The sequence below is a fragment of the Eumetopias jubatus genome, unplaced genomic scaffold, assembly GCF_037043125.1.
Source record: "Eumetopias jubatus isolate StellerSeaLion01/CBP00866 unplaced genomic scaffold, mEumJub1_p1.0 scaffold_1, whole genome shotgun sequence".
Taxonomy (NCBI): Eukaryota; Metazoa; Chordata; class Mammalia; order Carnivora; family Otariidae; genus Eumetopias; species Eumetopias jubatus.
Window position 1 is genome coordinate 143248632 of NW_028274807.1, and position 11872 is coordinate 143260503.

Genomic DNA, 11872 nt, shown 5'->3' on the forward strand with positions numbered 1-11872 from the left:
TTTGATGCATATATATATACAGGCTTCTTTTTAAGGTATACACTTAAAGGTGGAATTGCTATGTGGGAGAAAAGCCATAAATATAGCTTTGATAGATACTGTGAACAGTTCCTTAAAGTGGTTTCATCAATTTACACTTTCGCTAGTGATATAGGAGAGTCCCATTTTTCCACACTGTCACTGATATGTTCCACAATGTCACTGACATTTAGGATTCCAGTTTATTTATTATTTACTTATTTACTTATTTACTTATTTATTTTTAGCCATTCTGTTTGGTATATAATGAATGGTATCTCATTGGAGTTTTGATTTGCATTCTCTGATGACTAATGATATTGAGCAATTTTCATATGGTTATTGGCTATTTGGATATCCTTTTATTGTGAAATGCGTATTCAAGACTTCTGCCCAGTTTTAAATGGTGGATTATCTTTTTGTTTTTGATTAGTGTGTGCTTTTTATATATTCTGAATAAATTTATTTTATTGAATATATGTTCTAAAATATATTCTCCCAATCTATGGTCTTTTAATGCTATCTTTTGATAAATAGAAAATCTTAACTTTCTTAGGGCTTAATGTACCAACCTCTTTATTATCAGTGCTTTTTTGATCTGTTTTAAATTTTATTTTTAAATTGTTTATTGCTAATATATATTCATACCTATATCTGTATGAGTATAATGTAATCATTCTTTGTATATTGATCTTGTAACCTACGAGTATAATAAATCATACTTATTTTCTATATACTCAATGATAATGTCTTTTCTTGTCTTATTGAGCATTCTAAGACTGACAAGAAAATGCTGAATAGAAGTTGTATTAGTTATCTATTACTGCATAACAACTTGCCTCTACATTTAGTAGCTTAAGATAATGAATATTGGGGCGCCTGGGTGGCTCAGTCGTTAAGCGGCTGCCTTCGGCTCAGGTCATGATCCCAGGGTCCTGGGATCGAGCCCCGCATCGGGCTCCCTGCTCAGCGGGAAGCCTGCTTCTCCCTCTCCCACTCCCTCTGCTTGTGTTCCGTCTCTTGCTCTTGCTCTCTCTCTTTCAAATAAATAAATAAAATATTATTTTTTAAAAAAGACAGTGAATATTTATTATTTCATAGGCCATCTATGTGGGTGAAACTTATCTAAGTGCCTCTGGTTTAAGGTGTTTCATGAGACTTTGACCAAAGCAGTAGGCAGAGGCCACGGTTTAACTGAAGACCCCAAAGGAGGAGTGTGGAGGAGGTGATTCGTTTCCAAGCTCACTCACATGTTAGCAGGCCCAGCTTCTTCATAGGGCTGTGTCAAGTTATGGCCCGTGGCTTCTCCCATGGAGAGTGACTTAAGAGAATGAGAGAGAGTAAGAGCAAAGATGTAAGTGACAGTTTTTTTAAAACTAATCTCAGAATAACATCTCATCGCTTCTGCCATATTTAATTTCTGAGAAGTGAATCAGTAAGTCCAGCCTTCACTCAAGGGGAGAGGGTGACACAAAAGGATGAATAGCAGGATTCAGGGATCAATGGGGGCCATGTTGGATGTTGCCTACTACGGAAGTGGTGATAATGAGCTTCCTTGACTCCATCCTAATATTAGCACTACTTTCACTATTTCACCATTAAGTGTGCTCTTTTATATATATATTTTTTATCATCTCTTTAGATGAGAAAGTTCTCTTCTACTCAGTATCGCTAAAAAGTTGTTTTTTTAATTGTGAATATATATTGGATTTTATCAATGCTTTCTCTGCATCTATTGAGATAATCATATAATTTTCTCCTTTGTCTTGCTAATTTGAGAGTTTGAATTGATTGATTTTTTAAATGTTAATTAGCCATACTCTTCTGATATGAACACAACGTGGTTGTGATACTATGCGTGTTATACAATGATGGGTTTTATTTGCAAATATTTTGTTTAGGGTTTTTCTACCAAGGATCATGAGAAAGACTGACTTCGATTTGGAAAGTTCTGCTTGTTTTCCACAGTTTATGGGGCTGATGTGTTTCTCCTTTAATGTTTGGGAAAAAACTACCAGCAAAGCCATTTGTGTCTGAAGTTTTCTTTGATGGATTTTTTTACATTATGAATTTTATTACTTTAATGAATATCATCCTATTCAAATTATCTATCCCTTGCGTCACTTTTGGTAGTTTGTTTTTCACACGCAAAAAATTGCTCCTTCAATCTAAGGTTTAAAATATATTGGAATAATGTTGCTCGTAAAATTATTTTATTATCTCTTCATTGTTTATAGTATCTATAATGATGTTTCTCATTCATTATATTGTGATTTTTGTCAGGTGATTGATTTTTCACTACTTTTTTCTTTTTAATCTGTTTAACCAGAATTTTACCACTTTTAATAATATTTCCAAATAACCAACTTTTGACTGTTGATCACATCCATTCTATCTTTATTTTCTACTTTATTAACTTTATCAATTATCTTATGTTTATTATTTTCTTATTTCTACTCTCTTTGGGTCTGATTTTTTTGTTTTTTTCTAATTATTTGAACTAGATACTTGGATCATTAACATTTAAGCTTTCTTAATTTCTAAGACTTCCAATCACGGCTTTAAATTCTCTAAGCAAGGCTTTGCTTACATTCTCAAAGGTTTGATGTAAAATATTTTCTTTTCCATTGAGCTTAAAATATTTTCTAATTTGTATTATGATGTTTTTGAACAACTCATTATTTAAATTTATTTTTACATTTTCTGTCATTTGAGGATTTCTACTTAGCTTTTATTTTTTTAAAGATTTTATTTATTTATTTATTTATTTATTTATTTATTTATTTGACACAGAGAGAGAGACAGAGAGAGAGGGAACACAAGCAGGGGGAGTGGGAGAGGGAGAAGAAGGCTTCCCGCTGAGCAGGGAGCCCAATGCAGGGCTCGATCCCAGGATCCCGGGATCATGACTTGAGCCAAAGGCAGACGCTTAATGACTGAGCCATCCAGGTACCCCTCTACTTAGCTTTTAATCAAATTTTTCTAGCTTATTTCCATCCTGGGCAGAGCATATAACCTGCTAGATTTTAATCCTCTCCAGTTGGTTGAGATTTGCTTTATGGCTCAGCTGATGATCAATTTTGCCAAATGTTCCTTCTGTACTTAAATGTGGACATTGCATTTATCGACTGTAGTGATCAATTAGGTCAATTAATAAATCAACTTTTTAGTTTTACTTTTTGTTTATCTGTTTGTTTTGTTAGTTACTGAGAGGATTATGTTATAATCTGCCTCTGTGATTGTGAATTTCTCTATTTCTTTTGAAAATTTTGTTAATTTTTGCTTTGTATATTTTGATGCTTTCTTTTTGTTTTATACAAATTTAGTACTGTTGAATTGTTCCGGTGGATTATTTTTTAGGATTTTGTTTGGCCAGCTTTATTTAGGATATGATTCACATATAGAGCAGTTTACCCACTGAATGTGTAAAATACAATGGGTGGAAGTATATTCATGTAGTTGCACAATGATTGCTACAATTGATTTTAGGACATTTTTCATCACTCTAAAAAGAAATTGCATTTATTGTAAATTCCATGACTAATAATTTTGATCCATGGATCACCTATGGGCCTATTTTTCTTTGCTTTTTTTTTCTCCTCAGTTTACCTTTATTTTGCCCTGCTTCCTGGTAAATCTCATAATTTTGAATGAATGCTGGGCATTGTAAATGAACTACTGCAGAGGATCTGTGCTCTGCTATTTTACTCAGAGAAAATTTTATTTTCTTCTGAAACTCAAGTAGTTTAGGGACCAAATCACCATGATCCAACCAAGAATTAAAATGACTCAGCCTGAATTTCTGTTGTGGTAGGGGCTGATCTACTTCTAATTTTTGCTTTGCTCCTAGGACATAGCCTCCTAAGACTCTCAAATGGGATACTGGCATGTTCGCCAGGAACCTCCTTTAAAGTGCCCTAGAATTCAAATTTTGTCTCCCCAGCATCATGAGCTTCCTAAAGAACTGTGCTTAATTAACATTTTAGTTTTTAGCTGCTGCTCCCTGCTTCTCAGGTATGCTTTCACTCCATGTAGTTTATGATTTTGTAAACAAATGCTTTGAGGGTAAAACCTGTATACAGTTTTATAGAATCACTTTACAGGAGTCCCTTTCCTCTGAGATGTTAAACCCTCAAGTTCCAGCTAGCTTAGTTTGTCTCCTATACCTAGTTAGACTATAGAAGGCTTGAGCTGTCTCTCTTCTACTGGGGCCACACCTCTTACAAGTTAGTAAATGTCTCACAGGGAAAAGTAGCTGGGCATATTGCTCATCAGGATGCATTTTTCTTCAAAATCATTCTTGCTCCCCAAGACCTTAAAACACCCGGGGTTGGGGGGTTGCATTGTTTTGTTTTTAAATTTTACCTAGCTGTTTTGGTGTCTAAGCAGAATCATCAGCCTGTATAAACTACTCCATCATTGCAAAAAGCATAAGTCACATTCTGTTAAGGATCCGCTGATAGAAATTTTTTATGTGAGTTTCAGATCATCATTATTGCCAGTCTTGAAATTTTAACTTCATTCCCATAAAACTGATTTTGATTCGATACTACCTACCTACATAAAAATTTATAGCCAAAAAAGAAGTCAGCATGTATCTCTTTCTAACCTGTTTGCAAGTGACTCATCAATTTATCAGTGACGTTGAGACTTGAACACTGGCGTCTGGGTTCTCAATCCAGTTTGCATTCCTAGACCACGGTGCCTCATGAATAATGCCAAGACACCCTCAAAGCTTCACAACTACATCCTTCCAAAACTCCTTCAGCAGGGTTAAGTCTTTTTTAGCTGCATGCCTCGAGAATGAATGTACTCTTAATGTTATGCAAGGAGTTTCTACAACTACATCAACAAATTTTAGTCAGCACAGTCTCCCAGTGGGAATCTATCATTCTTTCATCTTACATCTTTTATCCTTAAGAAAACAACTCATATGGCCCAGATAAATGAATGACAACATCTGCAGGCAGAGTCCTGCTAGAAACCCAGGGCAGGTATAATTGCTCCAGAACTTGAAAAGTGTCGACATCCATCGGTAAGGACTTTGGGAATGAAACCAGAGAAGCCCATTAATCTAAAATAAACTATAACACCTCAGCCCAGTTCTAGCTAAACAGCTCCTCTGCTGGTACTTTTGCTGCCAGCACTAACTACACTTAAAGAAAGTTCATGTTTCTCAGGAGGCCCTGGTATAGGAAAGGCATCTTTAATTTTGAAAAGCAGGATAAATCTCTATCTCTCCCTTTCCCTAACAAGCATTTTCACAGGCCTGGTAGTAGGAGTGGAATTTTAGAGGTAGTGTCTATATACCACTTTGGTCCCCAAAGACTGAGCACGTTGAATAACGCTTGCCATAAAGTCGACATAGGTTCTACCAGAGCCCAGCATTTGAGAGCCTTGCAACAAAACCTTGGTTGAGCGACTTTCAGCAAGCCTGTCACATGACCAGGCTACTCCACGGTGTGAATGGTATCTCCAGCTCAAAGACTTTTCAAGAGCCAGCCATAAAAATACACAGAATTCAGCCTGCTTCCCCATGTGAGACTTTATTTCCCCAGTGCGTATGCGTCCCGAAATTAAGTTCACTCCTTTGAGAGATATGAGAATTTGCTTAAGCAGCAGGAGAGTCATAAAAAGCCAGCTCACAACATTTCCTGCCCTACAGCCAGAGAACACCCTTGGCATTCAGGACCGTTTTGTTTTAATACACATTGACACATGGCTCCTACAGAAGGCAAAGTGACGGTTTTACACTGAGGGCCTAGGCATTCTGGCCATGTCACCTTATTTGCAGAGCTTGTTTAATATTATCAGTGATAACTACCACCGAGAAATTCATTAAATGATCCAATCAGCCAAGACCACTGAAAGCACTATGGCCTCATACAGTCTTGATTCCCAGTATCTGACAAAAGAAGCTACAGAAATGTTGCCAGGTCACCAAGGAAAACAAATAAATTATTTTTAAAACCTATAAATTATTTCTTCAGAGGTAACAGGCACCACAGAATTTTCTGGAAATGTTCTATACTTTAACTGGGGTCTAGGTCAAATGGATGCATACATTTGTCAAAGCTCATCCAATTCTATCCTTATGACCTGTATATTTCACTGCATATAAATTGTACTTTGAATGAAAAATGGGGTGGCAGAGGGAAGGAAAGAAGACTCTCCTGTTCTGATATGAACAATAGGTGCCATTCACCGAGAAGTATCAGGAACTGTCTTCAGAGTTATCAGAGGCACCAGGTAAAAGAGGCAGGCTCAGGGCCTGGCAGCAAGGTAGTCTATTCATAAAGAGCCCTCTATATGAGGCTTAACTTTCTAGTCTTCATTTGATCTCCTTAATGTACCTTTATTTATATGCCATCTCACATTACTTTGGAAAATAAGAACATAAGTCACCAAGAAACTCAATTATTATGCCCTAACACCACCAACTCAGCTCAGTCCTTGGCACCTCTTGCCCTCAGAACCATTCTGACCAATTCTTCCCTACTTGGTAATGACCCCAAGGTCCTTGCCGAGTGGTGTTCCCTTTCCACATTGCACTCAGTTCATCAGAACTATTAAAAAAAAAAATAGTTTGGGACTACCAATATGCCCTCCCTTGCAATAGAAAAGAAATTCCATTTTTAGAAACAACAACTTCCTGTAGCTTGTCTTTCAGGAATCTCCCTGTGTTTTCTTTTCTTCAGGATTCTACAGGACAATTAAGAAGAAAACGCCAGAGAGATCTAGCTGTGATTTTAAAAGAAAACACTGTGCTATCTCTCAGAATTGGCAGATAATTTAAAACAATTCTTTCTCAATGTACCTTGAAAGGAAGTCATTTTTCTCTGATTTCCTGCATTGACTATAGAATAATAAGAAGTCAAGTACTAAAAAAAAATTGCTTTGGGATAATTAATAAACATGTCCAAACCTGCTTTTGTTGTATCTCTGTGTAAATGGATATAACTTATAATAAATAATTAATATGGTCCTCATTTCCAGGGAGCCGGTTGCCAACCTGTCTCCTTTCAGAACATAGGAGACAATTCTGAAAAATCAATTCCATCCGCAGAATGCCTTGGGACGTTTTCTGTGGTTCTCCTTGCAACCCACGATTTCTATGAAATATTTTCACTCTAAGAACAGAAATTAGGATGTCATTGTGCAGAGTAAGATCTAGAGGCCAGAAGGTACACTGGCACAATTCTCTTATTTGTTGTTTCAAAACAAGGAAAGAAAGAAAGCAAAACGTCCAGCACGAAATATGATGGTGGCAGGTGGAAAGACTAGCGGACTAAGAGTCCAAAAATCTGTGTTTTGCAATGTGCTGGTTGAATGACTTTCTGTGAGGCATGGAAAATCAGCGACGGTGGTGGTGAGAAATGGTGGATAGAACTTGAGAAGAGTACTACGAATTAAGTGAGCCGGGGTTCAAGTCATCCTTGTGCTACTGGAAAGAAATATCAGCAAGCAGTTCCCCATCTCGGTCTAGAGTCTCTGCTTCTTCATCTGTTAAATGAAGCCTGGATTCTGGGTAATCTCCAGCACTCCATCCGGCCCTCTGAGTCTGTGCAGAGTGCCATGAATGGGTAGGCTTGCCCAGTATTTATTTGTGGAATTTAAAAAATTTGAAAGCACACAAGCTCATCACAACATCGAAAAGTGAATCCATTTGCCTATTCCTACAGTTTGTACCTTTCCACAATAGGGTGACTGTGTTTTCGTTTCTCAAGGACCATTGACAGATAAAGAAGTGAAATTAGCCAAAGTCCAGATGTTTTGGCACAAACTTTCCCTTCCAAATATTCAACTTCCTCTAATGGTTGTGAAAGTCTTTTTGCTTAGGGAAAAGGAGATCAGCCTTAAGGATCCCAACTGGCTATCCAGTCAAGGTCATTTAAAAGGCAGAGGACAGCTAAGGTAAACAATTTCAAAACTCCCCGAGCTTATTTTTAGTTGGAAGTATCAGCCTGCTTTCTTGTTTTCTTTCCAATCTGCTTCTACATAATCGGATTCTGATTACTGAGTTAATGAGGAAGTTTTCAGGTTTTTAGACTTTGTTCCTCAGTCTTGCTCATGACTGTCCGATCCACTGATCCAAGGCATGCCGTTTAATGCTCTTGAGAGCATTAATGCTCTTATTCCCTCTATTTGCAGAATGAGTAGCAGCTCTCTACCTGCCAAGAATGATTAATATACCCTGGTGTGTTGACTGTCACATTATTATTTACTATCTATATAAATAGAAGGATCCAAAGAGATTTTACATATTGCACAAACATAAACTTAAAACACTAATAAACAAAAGCACACAGCTGAGAACAGCTGTTTACATTTCCTTTGGGATCTTAATATAGAATGAAGCAAATAAGAGCTAAATGATTTCCCCCATAACTTCAACAGGAGGCAGCACTATAAAAAAAAAAAAAAAAAATCTGTTCCCTAAACGTTGTGTAACCTATAGTATTTGTTGAATCCCTGCCTGGTCCGGGATCACAGAGCCTTTCCCCCTTTACGTGAAATTGACACCACTGAATCTAAATACAATGTGCAGCCAGGAGTCTTGTTCCTGCACTTTGTGAAGTTAATGAAGCCAAGCCCTGTGCTTCAGGCAGAGCTAATGATACTTCCTAGAATTTTAAAACTCCTGCCTACTTACAGTTGTGCTCTAAACATAGCACTTACCCGAACCTGCCTGGGAATCACACAAAGTTCTTGGCAAAGCGGGATTTGCAGGAAGCCCGAGCAGCAGTGTGGACTGTCAGCAAGTTGAAAGAGGAAAAGCTGGGGAGTTTGCCCAGGATGTGATCCAATTCTCACTCCTTCCACAGGAACACCTTTGTTATGACCCTCTGGGTTATGGCACCTGTAATGTCTGTCTCTAGAGGAGAAAGAAAGCAACAAAGGGAGTGAGGAAGGAGAGGGAGCTTATTTAATTTTATGAGCCATGCACTGGATCCTGGAGACACAGAGGTGGATAAAAAGCGTGTTTGTAACATTGAAACTCACGCAGTCTAGTGGTGGAGGTTCTATGTGTTTATGACAATTACAAGACAGTGTGGTACATTCAATCAAAGCTACATAGTTACTTCATTTTGTTCTCCAACTATGTTAAAAGGGTAAAAACCACACAGTCTACCCATTAAGATCCTAAATTCCTAGTTCAACTGATAGGAAGCCTCAATCCCAGCTCAGCTACTGCCTTTCAATAATCATCAAATCCCTCTTGATCTCCGTCTCTGACATGGGGGTGGGGGCGGGTGTAGCAACAACACCCATGCCATGGGGATGATTTTAAGAACTACGCAAAACAGTATGTGCAAATATTTATAGAGGGCTTGGAATAAAGACCCAATAAAATTGTTAGCTCTTTTTATTGGCATTCCCATTTCACAGATGATAAAACAGGCGCAAGAGTCTAGACCTAGTTCAGGTTTGTTCAGAATGTGTAGCAAGAATAGGACTTGAGTCCATAATCCGAGCTCAAAGTCCTTCTCTGTGCCCAAGGGACAGAACAATTAACGTGAATTAATCAGGTGCTACGTCCAGAGAGATGCACTGCTGTGTTCCAGGGTTCTCTCCCTTTCCACATGTCATTGGCTTTTGAAGTTTTTCCTTCCCTCCCTCCAGTTATAGGCATTCCCAAATATCACAGCCTATGTCTTCCATGGCATCTCTCTTCATCTGCTCACAAAAGAGCAAGATTTGAGATTGTGTTTAAGGGAGGCCCAATGAGTCTAAGAAATATGATACTTTTCCCCTCCAACATTCTATATTTCATGATGGGATCCAGCATGTGAAATCTCAGTGAAAGCTAGTACTTTCACTCATTTGCTAGTCCAAACAGCTTTTTTTTTTTTTTTTTTTGAGTACTTACTCCTGTGGCAGGGGCACTGTTTAAAGATTGGAGATATAATTCTGGATAAGATAAAGTCTTTTCCCTTGGGGAGCTTAAATCCTACCAAGAAGGAGAAAATGAATGCCTCAACAAAATAAATCTATTTTGTATTTTTAAGTAATGGTAAGTACTATAAAGAAAATAAGACAATGAAATGAGAGGCAGAGGGAGGGTACTGGCTTGGATTAAATGTTCCAGGAAAGCTCTCTCTGAGGTGATGACTTTCAACAGAGACGCAAATGAGAAGGTGGACCCAGGCATTGAAATTGGTAGAGGACAAGCAGTCCTAAATAAAAGGAAGTAGCAAGTGCAAAGAAATATGAACTTGGCTTGTTCGAAGGATGGCAGGCAGCCCATGGGGCTGGGGCATTAGGAGCCAGTAAGAAAGTGGGACAAAATGAAGTCCCCAGAGAGGCGGGGGCAAGCTCAAGCAGAGCCACCCAGGCCACAAGAGAGATATTCAATTTTGTTCTGAGTGTAACGTGAAGTTCTAGTTTTCAGTTCAATGTGAGTCACGTTATGTTTTCAAAGTTATCTTGCCTGCTTTGTGGAGACTGGACTACAGAGAGGCAAGAGGAGAACAAGAACCATCCTGGTTAGATATGCTAGTGACTTGGACCAGAATAGCCAAGTTGTCAAGTTTTCCATGAACTCAAGCCATTATTTTGCATCAACATTTAGCACTGGAGACTTTATTTGAATAATTTACACGGCAGTGTTCGGGCTCCCTGCTCAGCAGGCTCCCTGCTCCGCGGGAAGCCTGCTTCTCCCTCTCCCATTCCCCCTGCTTGTGTTTCCTCTCACGCTGTGTCTCTTTCTGTCAAATAAATAAATAAAATCTTAAAAAAAAAGTTAAGTGCCCTTCGACGTTCTTAAAATTTTGCTTCAAAAAAACCTATACTCCAGAGAAGCAACTTGTGAAATCTACTCTACTTAAGCTCTAAAATCTACCATTGTTTTGCCTGTGTGTTGAAAACATAAGTGATGTTAATCCTGCCCTGCCCTCCCTTCCTTACTTTGAGAAACACAGACTCTCCCACAATCCACAAATCAGCAATCCTGGTTCACTCATTTATGTGATATTCTCTCTCTCTCTCTCTCTCTCTTTCTCTCTCCCCCACTTAGGTTTTGGAGAACACTCACAAACTGTCCCTTTACCAGAAGAAAAGATAAGTCATGAGGAAGCCTCCATTAAAGAACCTCCATCGGTTACTGTGATAGAACACTTTGCAAGTGTTCAAATTGCCTGAGTGATTGTCACACTCACCATCACCCAGTGAGTTAAGTGTATGTGTGAAAAAGGAAATACTTGGTCACTAAGAAACTAAATCCTTTAAATTGCTACTGTCCTTGCCTCCATTTTGAAGCCTAAGCCATAGAAACTAGCAATATTCAACCATTGATTTATAGCCCCTTCCCACTTTCAAAAGCCATTAGAGCCGTAGGCATCTAGCATTAACTACTGTAGGGATAAATCTGGTCAACAACTTGGTTGTTGTTACCATCTTGGTAACAGAGGCAGTCCATCTTTTACCTCAGACTGAAGCAAGAAGATGATGCTGAGATTACTCTTTAGAGGTATCAAGTCTTCTGCTATCGTGAAGGTATTAACATTTGCTTCCACTTAGAGATACCAAGATATTGTCTATCCCCATTTCTCTAAAATAAATAATTTTAAATTAAAAGTCTTCATGGAGGATGTCCATGAAAGGTTTGAAAGACTGTACCAGGTCAAATTACTTTCTCAGTGTTATCTGTGAGTGCATTTTTAGGGACTAAGCCCATAGCTTCTAGGTATATAAGGGCGTGTGTCCTCAAAAGCAGAAAACTCAGTAAAGTGTCCTTTTTTCTTTCTCCCTACTCCTTCAAACTCCACATTTAAAAAATAAATTCCATCCAGAAGGGACAGAAAAACCTCTTCTGTGGCTAAACATAACTTGAATAATTTTCAGAGGTGTGAAT